Here is an 8636-nt window from a genome sequence, read left to right as displayed (position 1 = left end):
CAAAAACCCCTTCCTTACACCTATATTCATTGCAGCTCTATTTACCATAGCAAGACTCTGGAAACAACCAAGATGCCCTTCAACAGATGAATGGCTGAAGAAACTGTGGTACATATACACAATGGAATATTATGCAGCTGTCAGGAGAGATGAAGTCATGAAATTTTCCTATACATGGATGTACATGGAATCTATTATGCTGAGTGAAATAAGTCAGAGAGAGAGAGAAAAACGCAGAATGGTCTCACTCATCTATGGGTTTTAAGAAAAATGAAAGACACCCTTGTAATAATAATTTTCAGACACAAAAGAGAAAAGAGCTGGAAGTTCCAGCTCACCTCAGGAAGCTCACCACAAAGAGTGATGAGTTTAGTTAGAGAAATAACTACATTTTGAACTGTCCTAATATTGAGAATGTATGAGGGAAATGTAGAGCCTGTTTAGGGTACAGGCGGGGGTTGGGTGGGGAGGAGGGTGATTTGGGACTTGGGTGATGGGAATGTTGCACTGGTGATGGGTGGTGTTCCTTTTATGACTGAAACCCAAACACAATCATGTATGTAATCAAGGTGTTTAAATAAAAAAAAAATTAAAAAAAAATATATACAAACAAGGGTAAAACTAAGAACCATAAACAACTATAAAATGTCCTAGGTGTAACATAAATTATATCATAGATATTTGAGAAGGCAAAATCAATATGTCTTCCTCAGAGTTTCTCCTATTAATCCACATCTGCTTATAAGATTATGTATAATATAGAGAGGTACAACTAAGGACAATGGATATAGTGATCACAGACTTGCATAAAATATAGAGACAGTATTCTAGAAAACACATATTACCAACTACTTAATCTAGAAATTAAATTTTATTTAAGAACTTGCATGACTAACTAAAATGCAGTATGGCTCAATATATAACTTGTCTGTAAGGCTAGCAGTTATTACAGAACTGACAAAGGAGAGAAAGAGTATGAAATGGTTATGTCTGGATGATGACATGCAAGAATACCATAAAATTAATAAAACAATAAAAATTGAAGTATAAGTTGGGAAATCGGGTAATGAAAAAAAATTTTAGGAAGCCAATAGCAAAAAAACTAATAACTACAGAATTAAAGAATAGTCTTATAATAAAAAATATAGGAAGTAGGGCCCGGAGAGATAGCACAGCGGCGTTTGCCTTGCAAGCAGCCGATCCAGGACCAAAGGTGGTTGGTTCGAATCCCGGTGTCCCATATGGTCCCCTATGCCTGCCAGGAGCTATTTCTGAGCAGACATCCAGGAGTATCCCCTGAGCACTGCTGGGTGTGGCCCCAAAACAAAAAAAATATATATATATGAAGTAAAACTATAAAAATAATTTCTATATAATGTAACAATTTGACCTTTGGGGTAATGCCAACATTTCGGCTCATATGTTCACTGAAGTATTATTCATAATAACAAAAATATGGAAACAATCTGTGTCCAGAAACAGATAAAGAAATTTCTGTAGATATTTAATATGTGTTATATATGCACAATTTATATTTATCCAGTTAGTAGTAAAGATGAAAATTTGCAATTTGTCACTTCATGAATGGAACTGGAGGTTATCACTCACCTGCCTGATGGAGTCAGTCATATGAAAGACAGATATAGAATTACTTTTTTTATAAGTAGGATATAAAGGTATAGTAAGAGAATAAGCAATGACTATATACACAGAGTTAGTCTATAGAGCTAAGCTTACTAAAGAATGGTCATAAGAGGGTGTCAATAGGTGAATAGGAGACCATAGAGCATTGGTTTAAGGGAAACAGACACTGGGGGAGGGTATGATGTTGGGTTATTTTATGTAGAAAACTAGCATTAAATGAATTTTATGTATTTTTTCATAAATAAAAATTCAGAAAAACGTTTCTAAAGTTTTAGATCTAAACTCACTATAACTCTTGAAAGAGAAAGTGCTATTTTCTCTGTATGAATAAAGCTTCTGATATACTTCAAGATAGAAAAAAGTATAAAATTAGGTGTATTGTTACACAAAATATTAAGTTCTAGGCAATCTGGTAAGCATTTTATAGGAATACATTATCTTATTTGAAGTTCATAATATCTCCCTAAGTTATGCAATGTTTCAATTTCACGACTGAGAATATTGAGTTTCAAGAGCTTAAATTGCCATCCCCAAAGTAACACAGTCTAGAATAGCACAGTTAAAATCTAAAAATGACTTAATCACATAGCCCATGATCTTTCCAAGTACTAATACACCTCTTAAAAGTCATTGATATCAAAAATATTCACTATGTAAGATACACATACGCATATATATACATATATGGTAAAGAACACTTTATTAATAATGCAAACTTTGTTTCTAACTGCCTCTAGAAAATAAATGGTAAACTGATTTATCTTCCTAATTAAGTTTCTTATATTAATAGTATAAAGTATACAGTGCCCAGCAGCACACATTAAAGAAATGAAAGAACTTGGGCACATAAGAATGTTGTCTGAGGAGAAATATCATTTGTGAAACCCACAAAACCATCCACACATAAAAAATTCAGTACTAATATTCTAACATTAATAAAAATCAAAATAGTAAATCATTTTGCATAGAATCTAGATGATAAAATACTGTATTTTTCATACATATCATCATTGTTATAAAGTTCAAAATAAAAATGAAAACTTTTGAATTATTTTATTTTTAAATTTGCATTTATGTGATATAAAATCAGTTTTGGTTAAAAAATTAAGCGACAGAAAAGTATAGTGATTTACATTTTATCATTCTATTACATTTTTCACTGTGGAAAGGATTAAAAGTAACAGACTAAGGGGGCGAAGATATAGTATGGAGGTAGGGCATTTGACTTGCATGCAGAAGGGCAGTGGCTCGAATTCTGTCATCCCATATGGTCTCAGAGCCTGCCAGGAGTGATTCCTGAGCGTAGCCAAGAGTAACCCCTGAGTGCTGCCAGGTATGACCCAAAAACAAACAAACAAAAATAACAGACTACCTCTGAGCAGAAACTAGAATTGCAGTATTGAAATCTGCAGCCTTTATTTCTAAGCATATATTTTACGGGCAAAATCCATGAAGAAACATAGTCAAAAGGACAAATTTTACATAGAGTTTAGAGATGCAAATAAAAAGTAATGTAAAGAAATAAAACATTTCTTTTTATTTAAACTTCAATAAGAAATAAGTTTTAATAAAAATGCTGTTCTAAGGAGCACAGTGTAGGCTGTTTGCCTTGCACGCAGCTGATCCAGGATGAAAAGTGATTCAAATCCTGGTGTCCCATATGCTCCCCATATGGTCCCCTAAGCCAGAAGCGATTTCTGAGAGCAGAGCCAGGAGTAACCCCTGGATGTCACTGGGTGTGGCCCAAAAAACAAACAAACAAAAAATGTTGTTATGAACACTTATTTGTAGAAAATATTTGCAATCAGTTCTACAAAGTTTTCATATGTCCCAAGATTCTTTACTGGCAGCATTACCCTTTACTAATTTCTAATTAGAAGTGTCAGCATCTCTAGGACACACACCTACTTCCAATACAGCACAATTTGGATCCTCTTGACCGTGAAATGTGTTCTCTCAAAATTTCTAGATGCTTGATATACTTAAGAGTTCTTGACAGTCCTTACCTAGTTTAATTTCTCTAAAGCATTCAATACTATTGACTAGCATTTTCCTCTTTGAAATTCATCCTTTCAATTCTGCATTAGTATTCCCTGGTTTGCTTACGAACATTCTGACCATAGTTTCATAAATATAACCTACTTCTTAGCGAATGCTCTAAGTTTTTGTGTTTAACAAGATCTGTTTCAAAATTCTCCTTTATCTTTTTTTTTTCTGTGACATTATCCACTCAATCACTGTTTCAAAATCATATATCCTGCTCTGACCTTTCTGTTAAATTTGAGAACACTTCATTATATACATATTGAAATAATGTGTTTAAGCATCCATAATAAAAAATAAGAAGGAAAGCTATCATAATACTGAACAGTATACTCTTTATTATGTGGTATGGATACTACCTTGTTATGACATCGCATGTAGTTTTCCTAGTCCAAAATCTTGGTGCTATCCTTATCTCATCTTCAGTTCAAACATATTTCTTCTTTCTTATCTAAAGAAAAACAGATTGTTATTAACCCTATACTTGTAATATATGCAAACATTGAATTCCCTCACCTTTGTCACATTATTTCAGAAGCCTCTTTTCTTTTTCTCTTGATTCTGAACTTGCTTACCTGCACGATTCTCTCCCTTTTAATTACAATTTTTTAATTTCTTTTGGAGCTGAACACCTGTTGTTTATAGACATTAAAAAATTAAATAAGTTTAGCTAGAGGGTTGATAGTCCATGGAGAGAGATAGAGGGATGATTAAGGACTCTTAATTTGAATTATTTCTTTGCTGATGAAGGTCTTTTTCTGTCATCTCTCCTGGAGGATGACAATCCACAGAGACTTTGCCTTAGCTTCCTCTTCTCTTCACACATCCAATTTGAGATGTAAAGACCCACTTAGGCTTGGTTAGCATCAAATAAGTACTTGCAAATAAAATCTCACTAATAGATGATACTGAGGAAAATAGATAGGCATATATAAAACAATGAATATTGGCTACTACTGACAATATGTATAAAAATTAATTCAAAATAAATTAAAAAACTTGAAAAGAATATCTGAAACCACAAATATATACCTTTACACACATGAGGAAAATTTAGGCAATAAGTCCTTTGGCATCACATCAGAACTCTTTTGGAAGATTTGACTTCAGTGTTGAGGAGAAACAAAAGAAAAATAGAACTACTAAATAGCTCTGCAGAAATTAAAAATTAAGTGCACTAAAATGAAGATAATTTTGTAAGTAGGGGGAAATATTTATGCAAACTACATATCACAAGGAGGATTCAAAATATACAGAAAACTTATAAAACTCAACAGTAAAATCAAAACAAAAAAATGATGAAATTTGTTCAGAAGGCAGAAGAGACACTTCACCAGTAAAAACATACATACAGTCAATAGGGTTAGGAAAAGGTATGTATCATCTCTTTTATTTGGGAAAAGAAAATTAAAAAAAAAAAAGATTTCAATGAGCTTCTATTGATTTTTCTTTTATATAAAAGACAGAAAACAGATATTTGAGACAATGTAGAAAAAGTAGAACCTTTACAAGACTGATGGAATTGAAAAATAGAAGTCAGTATGGAAAGCATTAGCTAGTTTTTAACAGGAACTGAGAAATACAACAGGCAGGTAAGAAAACACTTTCTTTGCTCATAGCCAACCAGGGTTCGAATCCCAGCATTCTGTATCGTCCCTAAGCACCACCAGGAGTGTTTTCTGTGTGCAGAACTCTAAGCACCACTGAGTGTAGCCCATCAAAACAATAAAGGTCTCCTTAAAAATTATGAATGTCGTATAAATTTCATATGATCTAAGTATTCCATGTGTGAAAATTATCTGAAGCTCCAAATAAATTTATCAACTGGAAAAGATAAATATATGAATTCCCAGTTTATTGCAGCTTTTTTTTTTTCAGGGCGCCGGGACGAACAATCGCCAGCTTCCCAGGAGTCCAAAAATTATGCTTCTGAAATCTCTTGATGTCGATTCCGCACACAGGACAAACAAGCTGCCAGTCAAGGCAGAAGCTCTTTTTTGGAGCATTTTTTAAAAATAACTAAGAAGAGCAAATTATTTCAGTTGTATAGCAGATGGAGAAAGAAGAGATGGTAGCTAATCAATAGAATGCTACTTATCTTTTAAAATAATAATGAAGAGTAATGCAAGAGCTATAGTAGGACTATATGTCAATCACATGTTACTCATATAGCCCCTCTTGAGCTATCTACTTTCGTTACATAATGCTGGGTTGGTATTGGGGCTCTCTCTCCACTCTAGGGGATTCAGTGTCCTTTCTTGAGCAGGTAAATTTCTCTCAGTGTCCCCTCTGTCTTTCTCTTTGTTTTTGTTTGTTTGTTTTTTGTCCCTGTGTCTCTATCTCCGCCCTTTCCTCAGAGCTTTCAAAGAAAGCTGCTTTTGCTCTAAAAAAAAATGAAGAAAGCCTGTCCTTACAATAAGGATGAACCTAGAGGATAATTATTAGTAAAAAAAAAAAAATATGGAGAAAGATAAACAGCATATGATTATATTCGTCGAAATAAAAGAACAGAGAAATAAAGAAACAAAAGCTAACTTTTGGATTTTAAGATCAATTACTGCATACCGGAAATGAAGGAGGACACAAAATCAGGTATATAAACCAGATAAAAGGTGTCACTTATTTAGTAAATAAGTGAATTAGGCTTCTTATCATGAGCTTGATGCATGCAGATACTGATTTATTATGATACACACATAAAGTGTAATTTTATCATCAGTGTTATTTTGATAAAGGAAATTAAAATGATGGAAGAAGTAAAATATTACCATGAAAATATATAAAGTGGAAGTTCTGCCATATTCAGATCTTCAGGGATTAAACTTGTAGCTTCCGTCTATTGGTCACAGAACGCTAAGCAAGACCAAGAGTTATTCCTATACAAAAAGCCTACAGAAATTCCTAAGTAAATTCAGAATTGGCCCATGCCTGCTCCCCACCTCCAAAATGTCATTTCATTGAAACCAGAAATAGAATAGCATCTAAGGTGCTGGTATTGCACATAGCCAATTTGAGGTCAATCTACAAAAAGTCAATTCATAGATATGTATCGAATATGAATACCTCGTTGGAGTCAATAATTTAGTCCAAAACATGTAGAAATTCTATGTAATGAAAATAGAATTTTGCTGAAATTAAACTGGAACAATTTTAAGACACTTCTTGTTGAAAGGGATAGAAATAGCTAATAAAATAAACCAAATAAAAGCAACATAAAAAGTGAAGATATAGATCATTTGAATGATTCCACTAATAAATAGACATGGTTGGCATGCTATTACAAAGTCCAGCAATTTGATCTCTTGTTCTCATTAAAAAAATAAAGTCCTAAGTCATGCTCAGAACTTGAGGCCTCTTTCAAAGAGTATTAGCCAATTAAGCCAGGAGTATAATGCTAAATAAAGTCCAATGATGCTTTCTCCTGTCCTGTGGTGTGGAGAATTACCCAGGCCATTACAAAGGTACTCAGGGGTACCATTATAATCATACTCCAGGGGCCTCAAGCACAGGACCACACTTGATGACGCTCTGGGAGCCATAAGGTCTGCATCTATTAATATTTGAGATCTATTCTTATAGTGCCATGAATAGAATTGACATCATTCACATGCAAAGCCTTAACTTCTGTATTATATATCTCATCACTCCCCTGATTCTCAATTACGTAATACATTTCAAAATGTGGAAATCATGGAGATGTCATTGCCAGGTCTTAATAAAAAAAATTTTGTTGTTGTTTTTAGGCCACACCTGGTGACTTTCAGGGGTCATTCCTGGCTATGCACTCAGAAATCGCTCCTGGCTCTGGCACCATATGGGACTCTGAGGATTGATTCAAGGTTCGTCCTAGGTCAGACGCTTGCAAGGCAAATGCCCTATCGCTGTGCCCCCGGTCTGGCCCAGTTCCTAATAAAATTAAAAAAATTCAATTTAAAAAAGAAATAGAAGCTAATACAGATAAAATGACTAAAAACTTGTATTTCTTTGAAACGAATAGTAAAAATAGATCAAAACTAGGAGAAAATAAATCTCATGCCAAATAAGAATTTTCAAACTTAAATTCTCATATGAGTAAAAATATTATCAAATAAATTATTTAAACATTTTATTGTTAGATAAATAACAAAATTAAACATGCAGAATGTTGGAAATAAGCAGCTAATGAGAATAAGAACTAATAAGAGAATAATGTGTCTAAATTAAGGAAGTATACTGAAGATTTAAGTGTTTTATTAAAAACTTGCAAAATCAATGTATGAAAAGACTAAATTAGAAATTTATAGTTATGCTAATACAGATATTAAACAGTAAGATATAAAATTAAAATTTCATACCCCAAAATTGAAAGTAGATAAAATAAATATCTTTATAGAATACAATTAATTGAACCTGAAAAATAATAATAATTTATAATTAAAATATTCTCAAAAGAAAATTCAGTAGTAGTTTCTATGACAAATAATTTTTGTAGTTATTTTAAATTAAAATCTCAAAAAGGATTATCGAATTTAAGAGGATGAATGAGAAGTTCTATATTTTACAACTGCTAAAGTAAGGACATAACAATCTTGTTAACAGAATCGGACAAAATACATTACAGAAAGAACTGTTACTAAGCCAATCTCTTTCTCAAAAAATATAATTAATATTAAGAGATCAAATGTCATTAGTCAAAATTAAGATGTTAGTGCTTATTTGGGCAGCACATATGCCAAAAAAATAAAATGTTATAAACTAATTTTACTTTTTTCTTAAGTAATGTAATTTTATATTCACAGTACAAAGGTTGAAATAATAATATTTACTGTGCTGACATGTAATGGAAAATAATATTCAAAAGTTGGTGAAATTGAATATGCAATTACAAAAATACTTTAAAAACTAACAATATACGGGAACTTACTTAAATTTAAAAAGAGAAATTGTCAAAAAATTCTTTATTTTAAACA

At 32.4% G+C, this 8636-nt stretch overlaps 1 pseudogene; it reads right to left on the bottom strand.

Moving 5' to 3' along the window:
* Positions 1-5562: 5562 nt before the first annotated feature.
* LOC126023269 (uncharacterized) lies at positions 5563-5685 on the bottom strand (annotated as a pseudogene).
* Positions 5686-8636: the final 2951 nt, after the last annotated feature.

Source organism: Suncus etruscus, chromosome 11 (assembly GCF_024139225.1).
Source record: "Suncus etruscus isolate mSunEtr1 chromosome 11, mSunEtr1.pri.cur, whole genome shotgun sequence".
NCBI classification, from domain to species: domain Eukaryota; kingdom Metazoa; phylum Chordata; class Mammalia; order Eulipotyphla; family Soricidae; genus Suncus; species Suncus etruscus.
This window is presented reverse-complemented; position numbering and strand designations above follow the sequence as displayed.